This window comes from Vanellus vanellus (genome assembly GCF_965231255.1).
Source record: "Vanellus vanellus genome assembly, chromosome: 7".
Taxonomy (NCBI): domain Eukaryota; kingdom Metazoa; phylum Chordata; class Aves; order Charadriiformes; family Charadriidae; genus Vanellus; species Vanellus vanellus.
The window spans coordinates 27,756,275-27,783,641 of NC_138912.1; the positions used below are offsets into that span (position 1 = coordinate 27,756,275).

Here is a 27,367-nt window from a genome sequence, read left to right on the forward strand (position 1 = left end):
TTCTGAGCCAAGAGGAGACAAAACTTTTTGTTTGTAAACCAAAGATGTTTAGTGTAATGAAACAAAGCAGAAAAGATACACCACCACCGTCACCAGTGTAGTGTTTTAAGTTTCTTTCACCCTAATATTTTTCCCTTAGGATAGGTATGGGGGGTTCCACCCCCCTGCAAAAATAATGTGCGTGCATTACATGCAGCTCTAAGCCATTTGCTACTGCACTTAAGTAGTAATGCCATAAAGATTAAAAAAAATATTCTACTGCCAAATACAAGACATTTGTTAGTCTCAGAGATGATGGCTTAATTTTTAGTATTCCTTGGTGGTTTATATCTTGACATTTCTTACGACCTACAATTAAAATGACTTTAGTGAAGTCTCAACTTATATCCAGATTGCTGAGTGTGGTTGAGTGTCTCCAGGGAGAGCCTTGAACTGCTCGCTAAATCAATTTGTTCTTTTCTCAAAACAGATTAAATATGTTTTACCACTTTAAATTAAAAAATAAATAACCCCATATGACATAACAGCTACATGTAGAATTAAAAATAAGCTCTGCGCATTTTGAAGGGTAGTAATTTTGATGCCAATGCTGTGCTGATAGTATTCCACCGGAGAGAGAAACGAATGGTTAAAAACAAGCATGTCTAATCCTGTCTCGCTGTTCTAGTCTCGTTTGAGAATTAAGTTGATGGCACACTACTTGGGTGGGTGCTAACTGCTAGATGTGGCAATAATCTTCTTTAGCAGAGCCTGAAACACTCTGCTTCCACCGCACCACCTCCCTGGAGTTTTTTTTTTGTTGTTTTTTTTTTTTTTTTTTTTTTTTTTTTAATTCGCCTTGTTCGAGCACACTGCTTTCTTTTCAGGCCAGCCTTCTCCTACCTATTCCTTTAGCAAGATTAGCTGCAGAACTTGCTTGTGACTCACCTGCATCCTTAGTCAATGCTTCGACGAGTATAATTTTAATAGACGCCTCCTGCCTCCAGTTTATTTTGTGTCCAAAGCACAGGAGAAGCAGAGGGAAAACAGTCGCTTCTGGTGTTCTGCAAATCTGCAGAGGATATGCAGGCAGCTGTACGCAGGGAGAGTCAGATGCACGGGCTATGCCAGAAGCAGCCTTTGTTCCTTCAAACCACTTCCATGGCTGTGCTTGAGTGGATTATTGTTTAAGGCTCTGTGAGTACAATAGGACATAAGGAAAAGGGAAGGGGAAAATTTTTCTAAAATAGAACAAAACAAACCAAAAAAAGTTGCTACGGAAATAGATGGCAAATGGTCGCTAATAATGGGATTTTACAGGAGATGTCCAATCTCCAGAACAATGGTTCAGTTTAAGCCAAGATTAATAGTGCTCGTTATCCTACGCCTGTGAGTTGGCAACTCGGTCCTCTGCTGTAAACAGATGCAATCTAATGCGCTGCTGTCTGCAGCCGACTAGGTTGGAGCCGTTCTGCGATGGTCACTTGTGAAACGATAACGAATTGTTTTGGATTCATCTCCCCCTGGGCTGGTGTTTGCTGTTGGTGGCTGCGGCGCCGTTAGGCTGGTGCGAGCGCTGGAGGAGCAGCCGGGCTGGGGGCACGGGGAGCTGCACCGGGGCTAGCTGCCCTGCGCAGAGCGGGACCGCCAAATCCTTCATATTGCAGCTCAGGACAAAGCCACCTGCATCGGGTCATCGTTTCCCAGCAAAGCTGTGGTGTGTGTCTGCACAAAGACGCACCAAAGTGCCCGTCCTCCCAGTCCGATGTCCCTGTTCCTGCTGGAACCCTTTCCTCCCTCTTGGTGCTGGAGCTCCTCATCCAGCCGACTGGCTCCTGTGCTCTTGGTTCTCAAGTCCGGCACATGCCGAGCGCTGAGCTGTAGACAGCGAGATACCCTGGGGCCCTCTTGCTTTTCTCGGAGGATAAGGCTGAGGAAGAGACACAGGGCTCCAGGAAGATCTGTAATTTATAATAGTCCAGGAAGATCGATAATAGTCCTGTCTCTAAAGCTGGTGGCCACCGGGTGGGTCCAGAGCATGATGAGAAAGCAGGGAAAGTTGTTTGTGCTTGACCCAAGTCCACTGAAATGATACAGCTGAGACTTAGGAGGCCTAAAGGTGAACTGCTTTGTTTCTGTGTTGGATTTCTTCCAGTTCCTCCCTTCAGTGTTTCTTATATGCTTTAATTTTAGGACTTGACGTGATGCGGTTTGCTCTGGGCGCTTCCTTTCTGTATATTGACCTTTTGCATTGATTCATCTTGGCAAAATCACTAAGAACCAGAGCACCATGTTAAAAGAAAAACGTTAAAACTGTCTGGTGTATTGGGTCTAAATTGCAGGGTTTGGTGGCAGGGGCTGCAGGGGTGGGGGGCATCCCCTGGGCTGACCTTCAGGGATGCCCCCAGGGGACCGCAGCTGCCCCAGACTGGAGTGAGGACATCCTTGGGGGACTGGGACCAGTGGAGGAGGAGTCCGGGCTGGGACAGGGGAAATCAAGTTGAAGCGGCAAGGAGCCGTGGAAGGATGAATGAGAAGCAAGAAGGAACAGACAGAACAGCGCACACACAACCCACGTCCCTTCTCTGCTGCCTGTTGCCTCACCGAAGGCGCGGGGATGGACCGAGCGTAAGGCACGAGGGAAACAAGGGAGATGAGCGAGGGGAAGAAAAGGTGTTGGACTGTTAGTTGGACAAGTTGAGCCTTGGGAAGGGGGAGGAAAAGAGCTTCCTGCGGTGTTTAGTCACCGAAACACCGGTGAATTGAACTGCTTAGTCACCTTTTTGTCCCTTGGCTCCTGACACAGTAATTAAAAGTGCATTAATTGGTAATAAATAAAGTAAAATTCCTAGAATTGAGATTGGTTTGCCCATGACGTACAGCCAACAAGTTTTGGGGATTCTTGTACTTCTTTTGAGTCTTTGGGGTTCACCTTAATCACCTTTACAGCTCTGCTTTTGAACTTTGGAAGCCTAGAGATACATCCTTTAAAACAAACAAAGCAAGCTCTGAAAGCTGAAATTTTTATGTGATGGTGAGACTTTGGATAGCTGGTTTAGGAAAAGTTCCTAGCATTGCGGGAGATGCGATAAAATCACCAGTCGGCAGCCCTGCTGTGTTGCCTCTCCTTCCTCCTCTCAGCTTCTGCAACCTTCCCTGCTTGTGTCGGTTGTCTCCTTCACCATATTGATTTTTACGGTGTAATCCACTCGGAGCAAGAGTTTTGTCTATTATGCGCTTGTAATGCACCACATATGCATTACTATAGAAATAATCTAATACAAAGTGCCTGGGATTTCAAGCATCGTAGCCAAAAAAGCATTTGGCCAAAAAACCTGCGTTTTTGTGCTCCCTCTGGTGGATCTGGAAGAGCAGGAGATGTTCACCATCCGGAGTGCCACCGGTTCCCTCCTCGCTCTTCCCCAGTTCACACCTGGCAGCTGCCTTGTCGGGCACTGATGGGTATTTGCGGGAAGGACTCGGTGCTTTCCAGAGTCCGCTCCAGCAGCTGCCTCACGGGCCATGGACCGGGTATGAATGCGAAAAGGGTGGAGATTGTGCTGCATCGAGTTGTGCCACGGCGAGGCCACGGTTTCATACCTGGAAGGGGTTGGCTGGTGCTGGGTTTAAGGTGTTTCCAGTTGTCTCTTCTTCCCCAGCTACCCCGAACTGTGCCAGTGAGGCTGTTTTGGGGCTCTTCCTCGCAATAGGATGAGAGGACAGATCCCACTTTAATAAAAAGCTACTTATTTTTTTATTTTTAAATTAGAAACTGATTCCAGTTCAGAGCAGAACCCTGCAGAAGCGTGCTGGCAGAGCTGGGGCTGGCGTGAGGGCACGGGAACCGGCTGGGGCAGCGGTGGGGGAGATAATGCGTGATGAAACCAGGGAGCGCATGCTGGTGGGGACAGCGCCAGTGTCCTTTGAATAAGCTCGGACCCGATTTGCGGAAAGGGTGGGTGGTCTGTCATGTGAATTCACAGAAATGTTAATGGGATAGCCTTTTGAAGAGGTGCTTTTTAAACCAAAGTAGGAATTGTGGTGCCAGTTTTACAGATGGGCATGACTAAAGCGCAGAGGAAGGGAGCGAAGCGTTGGCCTCGTGTGCCGCAGCGGTGCAGTTTCAGCTGGTTTAAGCAACCTCTGTCCTTGTGCTCTGCCGTCGCGGCCGATCGCTCCTGCCCTGTGCCCGCTCCCTGTGTTGTGTGGGCACAGCTGTTTACCAGACAACATGCCGAAGGAAATCAGTCCCCCCGATCCAACTAACCATGCAGCCGCACGAATGCGGGGCTGGAAGCAAGCATCCAGGAGAGAGAAGCGAGAGGTAAAGTTTAAGCTGCCAAGTAAATGCTACAGCCCGGTTTGCCGGGAGTCCCATCCCGTCGCACCTGGAATGGCGCCCAGCTCCTGGGGCAGACAGAACAAAAGTTTATCCTTTGGAGGAACAAACTTAGAAGTTGGATAAATAACTAATTCCGACTTCATTAAGGACCCAGTCTGCATTAGCTGAGGAAGTCATGTTAACACATACTAAATCTGAATCAATTAACATGTTTTTCCTGGCTTCTATAAGCAGAACAAAAGCACTGGGGAAAACTTCTGGATGAGAATAAGCGTGTTCTGGGGAAAAACATTCACAGTTCAATGAGGCCTTAAAAGCCAATCATTCACCCAGGGTGCCTGTCAATATGTAACTTCTCTAAAATTGCCGTTTGTTGTGAGACAAGAAAACTGGCCGAATTCCTGTGTGAAGCGGAGCGTCCCTTGGTGGCCTGGTGCGTGGTGGGGTGGGGTGACTGCTTCTAACGCAGGGTTTGCAGACATGTTTTCATACTTTGTGAATTATGAGTGAACAGAATAAACACGACTGCAGAACAAATATTGAATGCGACTAACAAGCTATTTGTAATAACTTGAGGTTATTCTGCTTTTTCAAAGTCACCTGTGACTTTTGCATCATATGAGTTGTTATGGAAGTGTCGGCTCCCACAGCCGGTCCTTGGGGAGGAACCTGGACTGGCCACGAATTGCGTGCCTTACTTTTTTTTTTTTCTGTAATACTTGCTTTTTCATGTTTGATGGAACATTCTTTTGCATGAAAGTTATTTGGAAGTTAGTCTCTGTGCAGAGACCTTGTCTGCCTGCTGAAACAGCATGTAACAAAATACATACTGCCTGTAAACATTCCCCCGCCTCCCTTTGCAGTCTGTCTTTATAATTAAAAAGCACTTCCTAGAAGTCATAGTGCAGTGTCAACGTAATCCATAAACTTGCTTTGTTTTGCTACAGACAGGATGGTGGTTTTGAGGTATTTTTGGCGTATTCGCTTAAGCAGAGTTTGGGGGTTGGTTTATTTTTTTAATGGCATTTAGCTCACAACAGTCAGCGAATACCCTTTATAAAGAGAATAAAAGAGACTTCAGCCTGACCTTTAACTGAAAAAAAAATAAAATAAAATTACCATTTGGCTCAGCAAATTTTGATATAAACCTCAACGGAATTCTTATCTTTTCCTCATCTCGCTGTTACAGGCAAGAAAACCTGTGAGATTCAAACTGCAGGAGTGAGTCTCAAAACTTTGGGGGTGGCAGGGCTGGGCTGGAACCCCGGCCCAGCCTCGCAACTGGTCCTCCAGGCTTGGTCCTGGGACTCTTAAGTGCTCTTCATTCCTTTCAGGTCTGTTCAGTGAGGTTCTTCAAATGCTGCCGTGTTACGTAGGAGAACGGAAACGTGATGTGTCTGTATTTTTATTGCAGGAAAATGGATCTTGTTATGTGAGGGCATTGAGGAAACAGTCCCCAGCTACCGACGGGAAGAAAGGCCGGTGGGAAATATTCAGGTAGGAAAGCTTTATGGACCACCAGGGAGTAAAAACACTTACGGGCCTTCAGTCTTTTTGCAGACGCTGCATCGTGTGTTATGCTTTAACAACTGATCTGGTCCCCGTCAAAGTTTATTTGTTGTTTTAAGAAGCAGTCCTGTTTGGTCAATTGATTACAACAACAAAACACTGGAAGCAAAGCCCCCAGCATAAACATTCCTTGGGCTATCCCTGGTACAATATTGATCCTGATACAGAATACAAACAAATTACTCCTTGCATGAGCCATTCGAGCTATAAAACAGAGCAATAATATGTTCTACTTGCTGCCAATAAATGTGCATTTACAATAAACAAAGTAGAAATCCCTGAGTAGAAATGAACAGTCGTTTCAATAACGTGGTCAATAGCTCATGTCCAGCTGTTGTACGGAATTAAAAAAAAAAAACGGAGCGGGCACTCCAGGGTTTCTGTTACCTCCCCGCTTTAGGAAAAATGAGAAAAATAATCTTTGCAAACTTGTTCTTTTACTGCTTTTTGTTTTGAGTTTTTTTTCCTGAGATATTTTAAGTATTTTATAAAGCAATAGGTAATCTCCTCGTTGCCTTATTTCCAGTGTAGTTCAGATCGTCTCAAGAATTCGGTCTGCATCTTAATTTTCTTGTCGATCAGCTGCCTTTCCTTACACTGCTACGTGGGTCATCTCCACTTTCACTCCTTGTCATATCCCCATGGCATTTCCTTATCTTGGGAAATAGCGTTAAAGACACTCACATGTATTTGTAGTTGTTTTGAATACAGCTGAAATTTAGGGGGGAGGAGTCAGTACCCTGGTGCTCATCACCATCAAGGGTGTGTGGCTGATAAGTAACGCCATTTCCAAAAGGAAAAAAGTTAATGATCATCAGAACGTAGATTTTCTTTTTTTAAAAATCTGTTTGACCATGGCTGTATAATCCCCATCCATATTTTCAGTGCTGCACTTTGATGAGCTACAGACAGTTGACCTGAAGGCATTTCTTGATGAACATTTCTGTCTGCTCTCAGCCTTGAAAAACTCAACCTTTTCAAGAGCTGTATGGGAAAAAAAAAAATATGTGTAAGTCTAATATTTATAGGCTGAAAGAGAGGGGAGAGGAAAGACTAAAGTGTAAAACTTGCTTCCAGCAGAAATGCCATCCTTCTTTTACCTCTGATAATTAGAAGCATTTCTGACATGGCTAAAAAAGCAAGTTAGTGGTGTGTGCCTGTGATTTGCTGTGCTTTTGTACTGCAGGACCGTTTTCCTTTTTGTATGGTGATGCTTTATTCTATTTTGTTTTAAGACAAAACACAGATTTCAATGGATACTCAGCTATTACGTTATGATTCATCCATACTCCTAGATTTTAAACGCTTACTTCCAAGTACTTTACACATGTTGTCTGTAAAAATGGGTGTTACTCAAGTTCACATTTTGAGTACTTTTTCATAATGTTTAGCAAAGCTCACATGCATAAATCCTTTCATTAATGGTTCTAACTGAAATCATACTGGAAGACTAGAAGGAGGAGAGGTTTTAACTATGCTGTAATTTTTGCTGGGGAAAGATCTTGCCTATATTAAGAATTACAGTGGTGCTGACTGTAACTCTAATAGGAGATTTAGAGGACATTGCAAATAGATTTTAGTGGTGCCTTAAAGAGAATACTGTATTTTATGCCCTGTGAATATAGTCTAAGACTTTAGTCTTTTATTATAGAAATAATGTGTGTAGGCATAGAAATGCAGCAAATAATTAAAAAACCCCACAAACAAAAAACAACAAACCCAACACACAAAATCAAAAAACATACACCAAAACCCACCCAGTTTTAAAACTGTGTTCCTGAAAACTTTCTGGAGATTTCCCTAGACTTGCATCCTGGTTTAAAAAAATAAAATAAAAATCACTTTTCTGTTCCATGAAGAAACTTGGGAAAGAAGTTCCTTGCTGTGCCTTCAGGTCACGTGGCCTCGCTGCTGTAGAGCTGGAATGTTTGCCATGGTATTTCCGGAGGATTCATAAACACACAGAAGGAACAGGGGGGTTAGGAGGATTTTTTTTTTTAATTATATTCTTACACCACCCCCACCCCCGCTTTTTTCCCCCCCCCCTCCTTTTTCTTTGGCAGCCTAAATCCGTTACACTTTAGGTGCGGGGTTTTTACAGGAATTCAACAGAGTTTTTATCAGTCCAATGAATTTTACTAATTCATCTGGTTTTTTAAAGAAAAAAGTTTTTAAAAGCTATTTGGCACTTTTTAAATTGCTGAATTTGTCTAGAATTATTTCTTAACGTAATAACCTGGCAACTTACATATTAAGCTTAACTCTGCTATTTAGACGGTCTTAATGGTTTACTTTTGGCATGTGTCACTGTGAGTGGCATTCAGTAATCTGACTTGATAGCTGTCATCTTGCAAGCCAGAGTAATGCAAACAAAAGATGAGCACTCAAACGAGGTTACAGTGAAGAGCCATTTCCTAAGTCCTGCTGCAGCAGCGTAGAATCCGCAAGTCAAATCAGAAAAGCACGGAATTAGTTCTGGCTCCTGGCATGTGAGGGTTAAGATTATGCAAACCTCTTCTTTCTAACGGTAGGAATAGCACGTGTTCCTTCCGAGACTGTGCAAACACCCACTCGCGCTGGGATTGTGAGGACCTCTGTGTCAGTCTGTAATGTCGTGGATGTGTTATGTCTTCATGGCAGGGTGGGCTGAAGGAGACCCTCCTACACCGCTGGGCTGGCAGAGAGGCGTCTTCTCCTCTTCCTCCTCCTTTCCCCTTCCAGCCAAGCTGAGCTGCCTGTTGAACAAGGGCAGAGAACTGATCTGTTTTAAAAATAACCTGGCAAAAATGGGGAGGGAGGAGGGAGGATGAATGGATTATTTTTAGCTAACCAACTCCGTTTGCTAAACGGTACCATAAAGCTGTCCTAATGCTACCAGGAGGGGTGGGGAGAGGGCAGCACAAGGGGAGCTGGTAACAAGTGGCGGGAGGTAGGAACTGCTTGTTCCAGCTTTCCCACTGCGAAAAACAACCCCAGCAATGTGGCTGCACGTTCCACGAGGCCGCTCAGGGCATGGTCAGCGGGAGGTATATAACCGTATCAAGATGAGTCAGATTATTAATTACATCAGAAGTTACAAAAAGGCGGCATAGTTTGTCTTGGAGCTTTCCTTTAAAGTACGCAACAGTAGATTTTTTTTTTCCCCCCAATTCAGGCCCTGAATTGGCGGATGGAGGAGGAGCCTCAGTCAATCTGGAATTGAGTAAGAGCACACTGACAGGACTTCCTCTGTCCTTACCCTTATCCCCTACCAAACTTTTTGAAGCCCATCTTTAAGTGTGACTAATTATTTAATGGTATTCTCCTCAGGTGGAAGTGTAACATCATTTACCTTAATAAAGTAAGACTTATGTTTTATTTCAATAAAAGATGTAATATTTGGTTGCCACGGGTGCCATGCTGACTCCTGCTGGTATCCCCAGCAGGACACAGCAACACAAATGGTGGACAACAAAAGAAGGAAGAGGAGCAAAATCATGAACTGAATACCTGCGAAGGTCTCGGGGTAGGAAGAATAAGGCAAAGACACAGCAGGAAACAAGGCTGGAGGTGGGAAGGGAAATTGTCCCTCCCAAAGCCAGCTTTGTTGACAGAAATAGATATAAGAAAATATGGGCATCTTCCGATCTAAAAGAAGATGGGAAGAACCGGTTGAGGTGGCTGTAGTGATAATTTGGGAAGTGCTCCCAGGCTGTAGGGGTAGGCAGATGGGGTACAGCGATTGCTGTCGAGGCCACTGATGTTTGAGTCACTACTTCTGTTTGCATTTCTGCAATTTCAAAATCTGTAAAGCTGAGCGGAGGCATGCTTGGAGTCTGAAGGTAGCCAACAGAACCAGTAATGTTCCCATTGTTTTCTGCCAGTATTGGGGTGCGGACTGGGGAACGGAGAGTCTTTTTCTCCCCCTGCTCACCTCAGTGGTTATCAGTAGAAAACTCTTGGATCCTGTGACATAACACACGTATTACGATAGTAGGTCAAAGTCTTGTGCATTGGTCTAGTCTAGAATGGTGGTACCTACTGGTCTGTAGCTAGAGCAGTCAGCTGAGAGGGAATAGTACGGAAGCTATTGTACTGCTGTACGTGGGGAAAAACATACTGTTTCAACAATCAGCTTAAATATAAATGCTCCGGTATTTATAAGTTAGTTATTGTAAAAATAAGCCATGATTAAAGGCAAACTCTGTTTTAAGTTGAGCATTATCTGCTTGTATATGGGTTTTTTCCAAGTGAACGTGTAGAAATGTGGAGAAATACCCAAGAAATCTTGTACAGTATAACTCGGTAAAATGATGGTAACTTCTTACTTGAGTTGTCTTCAGTACTATGCTTTTTAGTAAAACGTGGTAGCACCCTGAAGTTTCAGGTGAAAAGGGACAGAAATCCATCTCTTTAGGTAGCGGAAATACTGTACAAGAGCTTCCTTTTTTTGGAGATGTTCCAGTGCTTTATCTTGTTCCTTAGTATATCTCGCTGCTTTGTAGCTTCTGTGCGTTATGAGAATGTGCAAAGACTTTTACACGTATTGTCATTGCAAAATTAACTGAATCTGAATAACACTTTTCATGCCGTTTGGCTTTGCCCCTTGCCATCTAAGGCTTCCCAAGCCTTTGTAAGGAAACTTTGTTTAGGCAGGCCAACAGGAATCGTGGTTGAAACTTACTCTCAAAAGCTCCGTGTTCTTGATTGCCTTTGACAGTGGTTGGGAAAGATGTCACTTCAGCACAGCGAAAAGCAACCAAACTAAATTATATTTTTAATGAAGGATTCTCTATCTGGATGAATTGATACTGGCAGGACAGTATTGCTTAAAAAGAGAAGAACCGTCTGCAGACACGTTGCAGTTTATCCTGGTGTTATTTTGTCTAAACAAAAAGCAACGTACGCATACCGAGTGCAGACAGACCTTTTAGTCTGAGGTACTTCCTTTGGCAGGTGGCTTCTGATTTAAAAAAAAAAATATTTATTTTATTTATTTATTTTTAAAGTAAGTATTGCTTTGAAGGGAGACCAAATAGAATCAGTATTGAAGTATTCTGTTTATCATGTGACTGCATGTGAGATTGCTGTATCCTGTACTAAACCTATTTTATGGTGATATGTACAAAATTCTTACGGCCTTACAAAGGATGCTAGCTTGCATTCCTCTGTGCAAAGAAGTATTTCCAAAAGAAATAATAGGCTGATTGAATATTTATTTTTGTTCAGTACAAAAGTATTTGTATCTAAGTGGCAAATATTTTACTTCTCTACCCTCCCTTTTCCCCTTAATCTTGTTTATCTCCTTAGTGTCTTCTTCCAACTATTAGAAATGTATTCTTCTAAAGCAGTTGATCTAAAATACCCTAGAAGCCAAGAATTTGTATCTTTTCACCAAAAGCACATGTAAGGAAAGGGACTGAATGGTTCTTTTGACTTGTATAGCTTATGCATATGTATGCTGTATATATTGGACATATTTTAGAAAAAATTAAATACATGTGTGTAAGTTGAGATCTTGTTTCAGAATTGAGTCTGTTAATGGTTGACGATTATATATTATATATGTATTCTTAAATGACTGACAGATTTTAAATAAGGTTAAATTAATCTGGAATAACAATACTGTTGTGGATGGTTTTTTTAATATGTTTCCTGTTGAAAAGTATTTAACTAAATTCCTCTATTTAATCTTATTGAAGTTAGAAAATTCAAGGTACAACTCCTTTTTTTCACACATTTCACTAGGCCTTGATATTTCTGATAGCACAGGTTTCTTTTTTCAGGCTTTCAAGTGGGGAAAGAGAAAGAGAAATTTATTTCCTTCTCAAGACAAAAGAACAATGCAAGTCTACTCTCAGCTCTCAGTTTTTCCTTTGTCTGTGGCTAAGTCCATCTCTTAACCTGGTACAATTAATCCAGTTTGATTTGTTCATGTTGTTAGAAGTTTATGAAAGGACAGGGAAAAGGGAGGGGAAAAAATTACTTTGAAGTACCTATCAGTGATTCAAATGCTGCCTTGGATCATAAAGATGTGTATGACTGAGATTTGTGTTATTGGAGTGCGTGAAGCGCCAGCAGGCGTATAGCCTCAACTGATGGTCAGGGCAAAGCGTTTAAACTAGTTGTAGTCTGCTGAGAAGGTATGCTCTGCACCACAGACCAAACTAAGCCTTTTCAAAGAAAAGATTTGAGCTCGCATGTCGCGGAAAACCTCCATGTGACCTAATATAATCTAAAATCTCACAAGTAAAAATCAACCTAATTCAGCCGCAGAACGTGAACATGCGGAGAAGCGTGTCTGCGACACCGCGTGGGGTCCCTTCTCTCACTTGCCTTATACCTGTCCGGTACAGTGAAAAGCTCAAACAACTGAAAACTAAAAATACTGCTTTAAAAATAGAGTGAGAGGAAGAAGAAAACAGGCATGAACGCCACCTTTCAAAGATACTGTGTGTTTGCGACAGCAACAGTCTGGTGGCGGAGAGCTCAAGAATATAATTACACGTTGAATAAGAAGGTGTTTCCTTTTATTGCCTTTGAATGGGGCACTTCTTTAATTTAATGGAATTTCCTCTTGCTCGTGTGGTCTCTTACTGGGTGGGCAGAAGCTCACAAACTTCTGTAGGCTGGTTTCTGTTTAATATAGTTTAGCAATGACCATTTTATTACTGTCCTTTTAAATGCAAACATTCCCAGTTTCTTCAGATGCTCTTCTTACAACATGCTATTTTTTTCCCCTGATGATTTTCATAGCTACCCTTTGATTTCCGTCTCATTTTGCTCTGAATCCACAAGTTTCTCATATGAACTAGTGCCAACCACCAGTTATCTCTGCTCCTTTAGTATAAGCTATGGCATCAGAGGATCGCTGTGTTCTCAGGTCCCAGTTTGATAACAGGTATTTCCTTCTCTGAGCACATTCCTCTTTCAGACTCTGTTCAAACGTCCACCGAATTGAGGGGATTCTTCATGGGCTGGTGGGACAGATAGCTGCCCATGCGGAGAGTCATTTTTCATGTACTATACAGTAACGTGGGGTTTTTTGGTCATGATTGCCCTGGACCTGATAGAAGCTGAGAAGCAAGAGGTGGAGTGCTCTTTACCAGTTTGTAGAGTCTTGCAGTACTTTGCCCTGCCCTTCCCTCACACCTTTGGCATTTCGGGTGCCTGACACCTGCCCGGTGCCTTTTTTCCTCGTACTGCCTCTGAAGTCCTCACCTGGAGACCCCCATTCCCTCCATCTGCTCGCAGCCCGCAGGTCCTGTTGGTTTGCAGTCAGCATTTTGGGAGTTCATGTAGAGAGAACCCGAGAGCCCTGGAGTAGAGAGGTATACCCTGAGAGAAGATGTACCTACACCATGTCTCGTGGGCAGACACGATCTTGATCTGCTCATCTTCAGCTGGCCACGTTCTGTGTGGAGCCAAACCAGAAGCCTCATATCCATCGTTAGCATTGTGTTGAGCTCGAGCTAATAAGCTCGGTCTCTTGGCAGGATGTGTTAGATCAGGCTTACTGCTGTGCTAATTGTGCTTACACAGCTTCCAGTTTGGAGCTGGCTCATTTACAGCTGGCTTGGATGGTGGCCAAGAAGGCTCGCCTCTGCCTGCAGTGTGCCATGTAGACATACACACATCCAGCACTTGAACGTGTCTGTCAATAGCAGGAAATTATATTCAGAGGGAGGGGAAAAAAAATCTTTGGCCTGGGCTGCAAGCGTAAACAAGGATAATATTAATGAACGAGGAAGTAGGTAACAGTTTTAATAAGGAGAAGGATTGATTATTCCAAATGCAGACTCACTACATCAAGTTGTTTTCGGCCCCTGTATTTGGCCTCATCATGTTCCTCGCTTACCACCGTTCGTTTTATTTTTACTTTTTTTTACAATATTTCTCGGGAGCATTTCCCAGACTTGAAAACCTTCATTGTAGAAGTGAGCAGCCTGGTACTTTAACTGGGAAATCTAAACACAAGGGTGAAAATGAGCAAAATTTCAGAGGGGAGAAATTTGCATTTACGATTAGCCCATCCTGTTTTTATCTTCCCTTGCTTCATATGTTAGCAAATTAGCTTGTACATTGGTGATAATATAGCGTCAGGGATCTGCCCATCTTAGTGTTGAAGTGCTGTAGTTACCCAAAGGTACAAAATGCTCACTAGTAACAGGAATCATATAGGAAGAAGAAACCCAGGGCTGTAAAAAGCTGAAGTTTGTTTATTTAGGTTTGGAAAAGTAGAGCTCAGAATGACTCGAAAGCCACATCCTCAGCTGGCATAGATTGGTTTCATCAGTTACCAACAGTTGTGTTATTTACTTCAGCAAGAATTTGTCCGCTCAAATATTAAGAAATCTTCTGTCTGTGGAGGATGGAAACATAGGAGTGTGCATGTATATAAATATAGAGAAAACCAGACTAGTCTTTTCTTTTCTTGTGAAATAATAAAATGATTCATCAGCCACATCGCTATAAGCTTTCTTAATATTGGAGCCTATTTTTCTCAAATTATTTTCTTGGTCACAAACATCCATGCATCGCTGCATTAATTTGCTTGACAGTTTAGAGGCCACTTCTCCGTTTGAGCAAGCCTCAAAGAGACAGTACCAACCTCTCAGTTCTAAAATTGCTGTTATTAAAACAACCAGGGGAATGTATCTCTGCAAAGGCAGAGTTGAATAATGATTTAGCTCCCAGAATTAATTTGAAATTTCAGCAGCACTAAGTAATATTTTAGTGGCACTATAATCCTGTACGTTACATATTAAGTCTGCAGACTGCACTGCCAGTGGAAGAGCCCCGCAGTATTTAAATGACACTGTAACACTATGGTATTATATTCAGGTCATCAGGGGGCATTTTACAGGATTGAAGTTATCTGGCAGAATGTCAAGGGTGAATCGTATAATCTCTGTTTCTTTGCCTCTCCAAATATGTAGATTAGGGGTTTTAAAAAAAAAACAATTACGCCTAACTCACTAGCCATCCTTCTCTGTCTCAGCCCACTGTATCACCTGTGCACCGCTTTGCACTGTCAACAAACGCTGAGAGCGTAACCAAAGGAAAAGGGCGTAATAGACACAGACGGCTCAAATGGCTGATGATGGAAGTGGAGAAAACAGTGTACCGGGCACTGGGACTGGGTTATTTTTTCTCCGTATGAATCACACCAATTGATAGATAAGCATAAACCCAAGTATTTGGCTTTTGTGGCAATGTCAGTGGGTGTCTGAAATGATGGGCAACGCTGAGCCCCAAGATGGGTGTTTTCAAGAGCAGATCCCCAACGCTAACCTTCTGAAGAGGCAGGGGCACTCTTGCAATTGAATGTGCCAAGGGAGATGGACACCTCTCTCCCCTTTGTGCCTTAGAAATTCCTTCTGAATTCATGTGTGTGGCCCATCATAACGATTTTGATACCTCTTTTCAAATGTACTCATCAGTTAGACAGCTCTGGTTGCATTTAGAGAGAGAGATTAGGCTGTGAAAAGCATGTGTTCTCAGCAGCTTATTGCTGCCTCTGGCAGAAGTTACTGCCATTCAGATCGGCTAGCTAGATAGTTCACGTGATTATTCTGTGCACCGTTAAAGACAAACTGAGCTGGTTAGTTTAAACGTGTAAATAGTAGCTTTGGATCATTCTTTCTGCGAGAATAGATAATCATCACAAGAAGTAGCCTAGCTGGCTGCTGAGCGGTAAATTTCACCACATGAGTCTTCCCTTGTCTTTCCTTCACTGAGTTCTAACTACAGCTTTTGGGGTAATGTGAACACTTGGAAAAAATAAAAACAACAATAATAATAAAAGGATCAGTTAAGGCAAGTGAAGTCGAAGTGATGTCTAACTTCCAGTGGTGAGAATGGCAATGGTAATGTTCTGGTTGGTCAGGTGCTGATAACCTTTTCAATTAGCAGGGTGCACTTTCTGTGCTCAAAGCAGTTGTGGGGGGAGCCCCAACAACTTATTTGAAGAGTTTGTTTTCCTCTAGCCTAGAATACAGGCCAAGTTCTCGTATGGAAATTCCTGTTTTCTTCTTGCAGCGCTCCATCTGATGAGAAATTCTTAGAAAAGTCTTAGGGGCGAGAGGTGTGTTTGGCTGCTTCATGCCAGTGCTCAAAAAGAGTGCTGAGGATACTCGAAACTATTTTTACAGGTCTTCTCTCCAAAAATAGCCTTAACTTCTTTTTAGGGAACGGTGCAAGACTCGTATTTGTAGAGAAGCGTTGGCTACGCGGATGGGAGAATTTCCTTACTTGGCAGAGCCGCTGCTGCCATAGGAGGTTGTGGAGGTAGATCAGGTTAAACATGGCTATGGACAGCAGGTCCATGAACAGACACCAAAGGGAGCAGATGTTCTCACTAACATCTGGCTGCGGATGCTGGGGAGTAAAGGCAATAAACTACAGATAATGGCTGCACTCACGTACCCTCTCTACATAGTATCTTCTGCTGTCAACCATGGAGACAGAATACTGAGCTAGATGGATGACTGGATTAACCCAGTATGGCATGTCTTCTGTTCCTACTGCTTGCAGGTATGTAACAATACTTAAAATAATATTCTCACTGTATTTTAAGTTACATCAAGAACAGCAGAGGCATAGGACGTTCTTCAGTCTTCTGCTTTTTTTACATAAGAAAAGACTATAAACTTTTATGTTAATATGTTCATGGGATTTATGTAGCTTACTTTCACAGAGGATAAAGTTTCGGTTTAGGTTCTGAGGACTGCGCTCTCTTGGCCTTGATGTTGCTTTCACTGTCACTAGCTTTTGTTTTAGAATGTACAGCAGGAAGCCAATTCTGCCTCACCATTTCTGTTGGGTGTTTTTTCAAGTTAAAGGCAGTGGACTTCCCTGAAAAATGGCCGTAGACGAAGAGCTCTCCAGAGTGGGTCTTTACTGATCTGTGCAGTTAGCAGTTACTCCTATGAACTTTCATTTTAAAGTAAAAGTAGAAAATGTAAAATATTGATTACGTATGCACGTACAAGAACTGTACATCTGTGTACTAGCTCTCCAGAAGCTTGTAGATAAAAATAGATTTAAATCACATTTTTCCTTCTAATGTGGTACAACAAGTAGTAGTTTTGGTCTCGAGGAAGTATGTATGAACCCATAAGGCTATGAGCTTGCAGAGAGAGCTTTATTCCACCTAGATACTGTTAAATGAAGTAACATTGGAAGTCTTCTGGGACTCCTTTTCCTAAATAAGGGACATGTGCTTGTTATTGTGGTGCAGCAGTGAGCAATACCATGAAGTTCAGGATGGGAGAGATCTTTGTCATTTATCAAATGCACACTGGATACCAGATATTTCCTGTAGTCTATACACACTAGAAATAAACAGTGGGCTGGCACTTAATGTTTTATGCCATTCGTACTGCCTTTTTAATTTGCTTGCTGAGGCTGCAACACTTTTTTGCACTAAGGTTTAGATAATTCAGCATCTGCCTTTCTCAACTGAAATAATTGTGCTGCTCTCACTGGCAGTGCACAGCTAAAGCGTGTTTTCCTCGCAGCTCATTGAAGGCAAACATCTGGAGTACAGGCTTTGCGAGCCTTGGCCGTTGCATCCATTGTGGCTTCTTGGGTGCAATCAGTTTGAACCATTGCCAGCTATGGTTTTGGTCCAGAAACTGGTCAGACCAACTTGTGCCTCTAGCTTCTTGTAAGGGCTGGTCAGGGAGATACGAAGATTGTAGGACAATCCCCATTATCTTACGAGATGATGTGTATATAATAAGCCCTGAATAATTACACAATAAAGTAATCATCCAGCAAATTATTATGTTCCTCAGTAGGGAACTTCAATAATAGGTCTGCAATAAATAGAACTTTTCTTTTAATAGCCATTGTCAAAGGGTTTTTAAGTATTAGTAGTGTTTATCTGAAGTTGAACTGATACAAGTTCACTTTCTAGTTCTTTGTAGAATTAAAATTCTTTGCTCAGAATGAACCTTAATGATAAATTGAAGGTATTGTAGAGATAGGGTCTGCTGTGGAGTTTCACTTCAATGTTTATTCCCCTCCTCCACAGTATGGTGCAGAATTGTAGATATTAGTTTCGCGTTATGCCTTAGTAAAGACTCTGAATAACCAGTAACTACTCTGGTTCTTAACCTGATGACATTATAGGTTCACATGCGAAACCCGGGCGTTGACCAAATTTGCTGTTTTTTTTTTTTTTTGCATAGGGGTAGCTGGACTTCTGCAAACAATTTAGTGGATTGGATTCGGTTTTGATATTGGTCAACATCCAGCATTTTTGGGAAGGTTTTGCCTTTGTCTTCTGTAGCTGGTAAATTTATTTATTTGGATATAAAGACATGCAAAACCAATTTACTACTTGTAACATGAATGTACTATGCAGGCTACCAGAACTGTAATATTTATAGATGTAATGTTCTCTGATGGAGACACTGTACTTTGCAGCATGTCTGCTTTCTTACTTTTGCAAGCTTGCAGTTGATTTTTTGCAACGTGCGTGCATGCGTACACGTACAAAGCGCATTATCAGCCTGAAGTTTCAGGCTAAATGTGTGAGCCCAGGTGTCATATTTCTAATGCCCTTTGCATGAAATGTAAAATAATTGCTCAAGTGTAGAGACTGTAGGTACCTTTATGAAAGGTGAAGTACAGGCACAGTCTGCGACTTCAAGTGTCTTATGAAAATGTGCATGTGGTAAGGCCATACTGTCTTCAAAACAAACTTCTCATATTCTTGAACTTTAGACTTCTCAATTTTTCGAAGTGAAGCAAATGACAGAATACCTTAAATACCTCTGTATGTGTTTATATTTAGTAGGTGTAAAACCACTTACGCCGAGCTAACTTACTGCAAAGGAGAAACATCTGCTGAATTCATTTTCATGAAGTAGATGGTTCTCTTGAAGTTTCTGTGTTGTGGAATGATGGCCTCCCAACTGAAAAGGGGAAGAAACATATGGGTATATTGGTCTGATAAATTAAACAAGCGAACCCTGAGTAAATAAACATAAGAGACAAAGAAGTAATAGAGGGAGAGCAAAAAGTGCTCATACACAAAGAAGAGTGGACGGTGCCTACCTCTCTGTCATGGTCCCAAACCCCTAGAAGAATCAAAGGCTTCAGTCTTACTGGAGAGACTGAAAGAAGGTTGAGTTCAAAAGTAGCTTTGGGTCAAAAAAGAAGGAGTAGAGGGAGATAGCATAGTCACCAAGATGAGAACTTCAGATAACGTTTGAGTGTGTGAGATGTCATTGAGAGAACTGCTGCTTGGGAAGAGGCCTGCCTTAGCTTATATTTTCAGTATAGAGCCCTATGAAATCAATACCTGAAATAGGCTGCGCCGGGTGCAGGTTGTCATTTTACCCTATTTACCGGTCTCTATTGATCCGCTTTTTCCATGTGTGTGATGCCGGGACTCCTGAGGCCACATGCCGTGGTGTCTTGTGGCAATAAGCCAAGCCATACTACAAATCCTTCCTAATGAATTATGGAGGGAAAAAAAACATGGCCTGTGTCTTAACTGGTCAAGACTTTGAGGACAGTGAAGGCTCTTGTGTAATTTAACTCTTGTACTTGTCCTTAACTGTGTCCTCACCTAACAACGCTATAAATTGGCATGAGTGCTGAAGGTATGCTCTAATCCTCACCGCCACTGTACCACCTTGAAGTCATGACTGAGCTGTTTTCAGTAATGCATGCATACAAGAGATGTCAAGTCAAACTGTACAGAAAAGTGAAGTAAAACCAAGTTTTTCTAGTAGAAAAAAATCTGGTTTGGAAATACAGTTATATCAGTGTTACTGCAAATTTTTACACTGTTTCTCTGAACCTTACCAATTTCCATGCCCTAGGAATAAAAGCTGAGTAAGATCCTGGGTAACGTGTAGGAAATGCATATCCTGGAGGTAATTGTCAGTGTGACAGCTCTTGGGACTAGACGTTATGTAAGGATTTTTTTTTTTTTTTGATAGAACGTGACCAGCTAGGAAACATCTATTTCCAGCTGTGCCTAACTATTATACTGTTTGACTCTGATCTGCAGAGCCCCTAGTGGGAGTAAAAGAGTAATTTGATTTCTGTGCCATTATTTTTGGTTCCCTCAGCTCTGCCTGCCAAAAAGCGAGCTAGTGCAGTGGCACCAAGTCCAGTTGGAGGCCAGTAACTAGCAGTGTACCCCAGGGTTCAATACTGGCTCGAATATTGTTCAACATCTCGATTAGCGATGTGGATGATGGAGCAGAGCGTACCCTCAGCAAGGCCACAGATGACACAAAATGGGGAGGAGTGGCTGATAACGCTAGACCTGGACAGGCTGGAGAAATGGGCTGACAGGAACCATGTGAAGTTCAACAAAGGGAAAAGCAAAGTCTTTCACCTGGGGAGAGGAGGCACCAGTATTTACTGGGGGCCACCCAGCTGGAAAGCAGCTTTTCAGAGAAGGACTTGGGGGTCCCAGTGGACACCAAGTTAAACATGAACCAATGATGTGTACTTGCTGCGAGGAAGGGTAATGATACCCCGGGCTGCATCAGGCAGAGCGTGGTCAGCAGGGCACAGGAGGTGATCCTTCTCCTCTGCTCAGCACTGGGGAGGTCACCCCCGGAGTGCTGTGTCCAGTGCTGGGCTCCTCGGCACAAGAGAGACGTGGATGGACTGGAGTGAGTCCAACAAAGGGCCACAAAGATGATGAAGGGACTTGAGCATCTCACATAGGAGGAAAGGCTGAGAAAGCTGGGACTCGTTCAGCCTGGAGAAGAGAAGGCTCAGGTGGGATCTCATCAATGTGTATAAATACCTGAAGGGAGGATACAAAGACAGAGCCAGGCTCTGCTCGGTGGTGCCCAGTGACAGGACAAGAGGCAGTGGGCATAAACCTCAGCCGTTCTGTGATTCTGTAACTCTGCCCATGTCCTCACTGAGGTGGTTTCTCATGCACTAGCACCTAGACTGAGGTAAACAACTAATTTTTGGCTTAGCCAGGTATGGTTTTTAGTGAACTTGGACATGGTAACTTCAAAGATTACCACAAAACGAAATCTGAGGGAAACTGGATAGTGAGCATCGTGAGGCCGATCCCTTCACTGCGGGATAAGGTAGGTGGCGTGGCCTGAAGATTGGGGGCTGGGGCGTAAGTTGTGAAGCATTTGTAGCAGCAGAAATGGTTTAATGTTGCTGAGAGTCCTTTCTTATATGCGTTAAAAATAAAAGTGGTGGTGGGCTTAATCTCGGACACATGTACAAGTGTTTTGACTAGATACTCTCTGGATTTAGGAACAAGGTAGGAGCTAATATGCCAAGGAAGAAGGGTTTATTTAATTTTTTTAAAAAACTTTCTAACAGGTTGAGCCCCTGGTAATCTTAGCAGCAGATACCTGCGGTTAGACTGGTGAGGAAGTAAGGGTCTTCTACCGGCGTCTCAGTATTTTAACTATAGTTTTCAAAAAAATAAGAAAACCTGTGAGTGAGGCATAATGCTATTGAATGAGATACAAGAGTCTGAAAACCCCTGCTCAATAAACTGATATGTTCTTCAGGAAATTGATGATATATCAAAAGCTGTTTCTTCAGATAGCAATCACCAGCTTAGCTTCCCAAAATGAATGTGAAATTCAAACGCTGAGAGAAGGCTGTGTTTGCTTATAATGGTGCTGGTTTTGTATACAGAGTTCTGGGCTTATCTTGAAAGGCATTCTGACACACAACAAAACCGATGAAAACTGTTTCAGCCAGCAGTACTTTCTTCTGACCTTAAGCATTTCTTGGGTTATGTGTATGAGATTAATTCAAAGACGATTTGAAGTTTTCTTTCTTTTTTTTTTTTTTTTTTAATGACTAAACATACTGGATGAAAAGAGGTCCTGCAATTAAAAGATAAGATATATATTTAAACTGAAGCATATTCTCCCATACAGGAGTAAAACTGTGAACGTAAGTCTTTCTATCAGATCTTTGTTTACAGGGCAGAGGTGGCTACATCTGTGGTGGGGGTGGCGCTTGTTTTCTTTTGGGATAGCCGAATTAAATTCATCTGTTTTGTGGCTAATATGGAAGCCTTTGCCACCACTGTGGAAATTAAGTGGTGTCCACTGGACCAACTGGTATCTTGCATTTAAGTCTGTCAGTAGAAGGAACAGCAAGACACGCATGACCTGTTTGCGTATAATAGATTATCTCTTGAAAATGAGCATTCGTAGGTTACTTCTGTTAAACTCTGAGTTCCTGTTCGGGAGGGAGCTCTTGGTTCAGAGGCATGCTTTTGGGGGGAGCCCGGTTGCTGCCCGGTTCGGTGGTGCACCAGCACCCCAGAGGTCAGCTGTGGGCACAGAGCTGCTGAACCCAGGAGAGCCACTGGGAAACGGGAAAGCTTTGGGGTGAAGTTCAGGCTTTGAGATGTGGGTAGGTGACATTTGGTCAGTCAGTATATTTGTGGTTTAGCCCTGTTGGGACGCTCTTTGTGTCTAGTGTGGTGCGTAACATAAATGGGCATTGCTTGTCTGCATTGAGCCACCGCTTAGGGGACCAAACGTGTAGGCGAGCTGACTTTTGCACTAAACAGTTTTTTCACAAACTGACATAATTCCTGCTAGTTCCACTTTTACATCTCGCTAATAAAATAAGTGATCTTTAGTGCTTGCACATGATGTCTTGGAGTCATTAATTATTTATCTTCGTGACTGCGTGTGTGTGAGAAGGGATTTGGTTATCCCTGTTTTACAGGAGACATTCGGGGCATGAATTGACTTGTAGGCTGTGCCTGCACTATCGGAGAGCGCTCCGTCGAACGACTCTGTCTAAAGCTTTTCAAAAGCTGCGAGGAAGGGTGTTTCTCATTATGCTACGCTTTATTTTTAGAGGATTCAAGAGCGAACTGCTGCAGTCACCGGACTGGAAGGAATATTGCCTTTGCTGACTTCTTGTTTAATCTCTAAAAGTCCTTATCAAAAATTGTTAGCGTTTCAAAGTCTCGTAATGGTTTAAGAGTCCTGTGTCTCCTGAAGGAAGCCCAAACCCCCTCAATTGTTTCTTTTGAGGGCAAGGTGCAGTGTGTTGTTTGTGCAGCCAGCCTTGGCAATGCCTTCCCCTCCCCAACTTCTTTGTCCCCCTTCTTCCCTTCCCCCGCCTCCCCAATTATTTTTCCAGAGGCCTTGGCTTGCTGCTTCTGGGGCAGCAGCAGCAGCTGCTAGTGCTGTCCTGTAATTCTTCCATCTCGGTCACAGGGGACTGGAAGGGAAAAGACGGTCTGTCTCAGCAGCAGTCCACCAGCTGCCGCTACAATCTATAATGCGTAAATTTGCAAAATATAGCTTTTAATTTTGCTTTGCAGTCAGAATGAAAAACTAGAGTGCACCACCACTGCCAGCGTTGATTGATTAATAGAAATTTATGCTCCCTGCTCCCCGGTTCAGACTCGGACAAAAAGTACTTGGAAGTGGCTAAAAATAAAAGGTAAGAATCCCGACTTTCACACGGATGGAGTAATTAGCAATACAGTATTGTGTATGTATGCTGGAGAGTACGCTCTAGGTAAAAGCTCTGTTGAGTAACACAGAAATATTCACCTAAATTAAAGTATAAAATTATGCCTAGGGTCATAATACTTTCTGCAGTACATGGCTAAGCAGGGCTTCTTTGTTACCGTGTCAGTGAATGAGGGGGTTCTGCAGATTCTAGCGTGAGTAGTTTTCCTGAAAATGTATCTTGAAACAGATTTTTGGTTTTGAGGCGCTTTTTGAGGGAAAGAGAAGGGAGGATGAAGGAGAATAGGCAGCATAGTTACTGTTCTTTCTCTGCTGGCTATGAAGTTGGAGTAGCAACAGTACTTTTGCTCTGTATCCAGTCATATGCCTCAAGCAAGGAAATAGCACATAGGAAAGATAAGCAATTCCCAGACTGCCATTAGCAATGGATTTGTAACCTCTTCAGTGCGTATTTATGAATGATGAATCTTTTTGTTGGACCGTTCAAGAAGAACCAGGCAAAACACGGCCAGAATTTGTGAAAGAACTTGTTTGCACTGAATAGTCTGACTCAGTTCAGAAGACTTCAACTGTAAAACACTCCTCATCCATAAAAATAATTCATGTGATTGTGGCACACATTGTTGGCCAAAGAAAGACTGTGGTGTGTATAGCTGAGAGAACTAATTTTATCACAAGTCCATTTGGAAACTGATGTCCCTGGAGACCCCGTTGCCCTCTTTGCTTTTCTTTAAACGCTCTGAAGTCCTTTGTCGTGGAAGTTTCATGGGAGTCGTAGTGCATGAAGGCTAGCGCAGAAACCTTTGTATGCCTAGTCGTTACGGGGACCGTGAGATGGTCTGCGTCCAGGCTTCCTTGCTGGTGGAAGAGCTCGTGGCAGCTGGCTATCCGCTTTCCTTAGTTGGTTTCATTGGGGGCGAGGGACTCGGAGAAGCCAGCTGCCACGTTGGCATGCCTGCTAGGGCTTGTGCACGGGGGACGTTAGTGATGGTGTCGGTAGTGGGCTGCTGCCCTCCAGCATGTGCTACTGGGGAAATCCAAATGCGGAGCAATCGCAGATCTCATTTGGACAATGTGTCCACATTTTAACTCTTCTCCTCAACGTCTGTGAGTATACTAGTGTGCATGTTGTACTTTTTTGCTACTAATTGGGTCTGAACCAAAGCTTCAGATGCAAACTTGTGTGGATTTGGGAGAGAGCAGATCGAGACCTTACCTTTGTGGAACAAGCTAAGTCTACCAATAAAGGCACAGTGTAGTCTAGTACCCATCCCCAGAATCACCAGTCCTCATTTCTGTACATCTTATGTGATGCTTATGTCAACAATCTTAAGTGAAAGCATAAGCAAACCCTGATCTCAATAAAAATGCTTTCAATAAATACATTGTGCAGACATGCTGGCAGAACTAAATGAAATGTAGATATGTCTTTGGGACTCCAAAGAAAAAGAATTTTAAATAGTTTAGAGAATCAACTAAGCATACTGCACGCATGTGTGTGCACATATCATATTAAATTTGTTGGAATTTTTAGCATGTGAAAAATACGGCCCCGAGTGTACACCGTGCCTTCCAGCTCCAGGGCAAATACAGTAAGAAGAAATTATGTAGTGACCCATTATTCAGGCACCTGGGAGGTAAGAGAAAGGAAGAGGAGTGTTTTGCCCTGAAGTCCTTCCTGGTTATTTTTTTTTTAAATAAACATGGCATGCTCAAATATTTACATACAACCGGAGTTCAGTGGTCTCACTTAATTGAGCAGAAAAGTGAAATTTAGCCAAGTGTACGCACTTTGCATAGTTCGAGTACAGTGTTTTGGGTATGCTACCCATGCGCTCGCAGGGAGAGGATAGAAATTAAACGACAGAGGCTGTTCACAAGCGAACCAGCAGAATTCTTGGAAATACTGCTTTAGCCAAACTTTACAATATTGCATGTTACTAGTCCCTCAAAGTATCAGAAATTAACTATCAAAACCAATTTGAGCTTTAGACCTTAAAGAAAGACTGCTAGAGTATGTTTTAAAACTTCAGTGGTAGCAAACCGGATTGACGCTTGCTGACTTCTGAGTAGGTGGCAACCAAGGCTCCAGGACTCACAGTGAAGTTGCTAAGAAAGCAAGCTCCCTTTTCCAATATGTCTTCTCATTTGGCTTCCTATTGCATCTACCTTCTGCCAGTGTTTTCCGAGCTACGCACTGAATTCTTTTGAACATTATTGAAATAGCTTTTTCTTGACTTTTCCTTCCCTTCCAAATTAGTATCTTTATTTTAACATTTGACCGTTCGGAATCCCAAGCACAGCTTCTTCTATACAGAGCTGGTTATCTTGGCACTACAAACAAGACCCTTACTAGATACTGACACTTAACAGCACAGGCTGTTCGCCGTCTATTCTGCGAGGACTGACTTTTAATGAAAACAGCGCTAAATTCTCCATGAGAAACAACCTTTCCTCGGACTGATCAAATCCCTGTGGGGATTTGATCTGTGCAGCTTCCTGCATAGACGTTGTACGCAGGGGGTCCCACTCTGGGGGCAGAGCTAACCTGGAAATAATTGAAGGGGAGTGGTTTTGAGGGAATACTCTGAAATTTTCCAGTCTGACGACGCATCTCCCATGTAACTGTTTACGTGGAAGTTAAAAGGTAGCCCTGATGTTGTATCCTGTCCATGAAACTTTGGCTATGCAGTAAGCCCATAGTCTAATTTAGATCCATTCTGGTGCTTAGAATACAATATTTTGAGAAAAGAATAATAAGAAGTTGATATTAAAAGAAGACGTTTCAGAAAAAGAACCTGAAAGAATATGGTATCTAGACAAAGGGAAACATTTTTTTAATTCCTCATCCACAGAACTCCTTTGTGGTCAGACCTCTTAAAAATCCGTATTCCCCCAGACCTTTTCAAGGGAGAGGGAGTAAGAAAGAGGTAGCATGAAATAAAAGTTCTAAGTTTGCTAAACATGTCACTTGGGATGACATCACTTCTGTTTGTCCTTAGTAAACGCAATGCCAGATCAGGAGCCAGAGGATAATCTTTCGCTCTAAATTGTTTTCCTCTAATATCTGAGGCTGCACGGTATAAAATCAAGAGTGGAGAAGGCTACCCTCAGTCCCTTGCTTTGCCTGCTGATACAAGCATGATTTCATTATACAAACATTTGCTCCATTAATTGCGATTATTCCTAATCCTCCATTTTGCTTAATAGCAAAACATTTCACTGGAGGAAAAAAAATTAGATTAAAGTAAAGACTTTCAGACAGTAAAGGCTACTAATTGAAACCTGCAAGGGATACCTCTATCATGGAAATTCAAAATTACAAAAGTTATTACTGAAATAACTGGAGGAGTGATACCTGAAAATCCTCAGACGTGCACTTCGGATTAAGTTTTGAGTGGTTTAATTCAGGGTTGTTTTTTTTTTTTTTTTCTCTGTAAACATAAAAGCATAGCTGTAGTGAGCACGCACACATGGTGATGCATGTGTATGTTTGCACAACACAGACAGTTTTTTGTCTTCTGATGGAAAGTAGAGGTTTTGCTTGTGCACATGTGACCACGTGCACCCCTGAAAGCAGATAAATCACAGAAGTGGGTGCTAGAATGGTTTTGTTCTGTTTCTCTCTGTTTTTTTTCTTTGTGTTTTTTTTTGTTTTTTTTTTTTTTTTTTTAGTGCCTGTCTTCTCCTGCAGTAACCTTGCGTTGAGGTCTTGGAATAAAATATTTTCCCCTGTGCAAAGCTTGTATGTGTGTAGAATGTGTTTTTCTTGTTTTTTTCCTTCGCAGCCTGTGGTATACATCAATGTAGAGGTCTTACAGTTTTTATTCTCTTGAGGTTGGTAAAGACTTTAAGCACAGGAAAGCTGAAGCATGTGAAGGTTTCCCTACCCGCTCTCCCTCCCGCAGGAAGGTGGGGAGCAGCGAGCTGCTCGTGGAGCTCCTTTCCCGTATGACCAACCCCCGTCTCGCCGGCGCGCAGACGGGTGGGTGTCGAGTGCGTATAACCATGAATGTTGGCGCTTGTCTGA

General features: G+C 42.7%; 1 protein-coding gene across 1 annotated transcript in view; it reads left to right on the forward strand.

The window, feature by feature from the left end:
* ZMIZ1 (zinc finger MIZ-type containing 1) overlaps nucleotides 1–27,367 on the forward strand; it is a 357,117-nt gene that overhangs the window by 117,253 nt on the left and 212,497 nt on the right. Inside the window, exon 3 of the mRNA XM_082486190.1 lies at nucleotides 5,736–5,818. The gene's annotated coding sequence lies outside the window, so the exon portion shown is untranslated. The remainder of the gene's footprint in view (nucleotides 1–5,735; nucleotides 5,819–27,367) is intronic.